The following is a 526-nucleotide window of genomic DNA, read 5'->3' on the forward strand; positions in this document are numbered from 1 at the left end:
GATCGACTTAATGTACCTGATGCTATGTCGCGCTTATACCCTCATATCTGAATCCGCGCCTGAAAGTGGATCATGACCATACGCTCTTCCCTTTTTTTTTCTATTGGGTTCCAGCGTTATGTTAAGCTACTTGTGTATAGCCTCAGACAGCCTTTATGTCAAAGCTGTGGTGAGCCAGAGTTGTTAGTTCAGCGTCAACTACCAACTGTTTCACTTTACATCTATCACCAACCACACCCGCTCTCCAGGATCATCCACTCCATACCGAAGCACGGATTATGCCCTCTCTAAAACTGTTCCGAAAAGAGGTCCCGGCAGTAATAAGGGCCCGGTAACATCGTAGTATGACGAGCCAACACAACCGTGCCCTATGAACTACCAGTTCAGGACGGTAAAAGCTGCATAGAGACGCTGACGTCTTTCACCCCGCAATCTTTCAAGTACAAGCAGTAAGAGGCCCAACTCAAGGTGGTAGTGATGGCCATTACAGTCATCGTCATTGCCAGGCGCCAGGTATAACGACTCG

This window comes from Salvelinus namaycush, chromosome 2, assembly GCF_016432855.1.
Source record: "Salvelinus namaycush isolate Seneca chromosome 2, SaNama_1.0, whole genome shotgun sequence".
Lineage (NCBI taxonomy): Eukaryota > Metazoa > Chordata > Actinopteri > Salmoniformes > Salmonidae > Salvelinus > Salvelinus namaycush.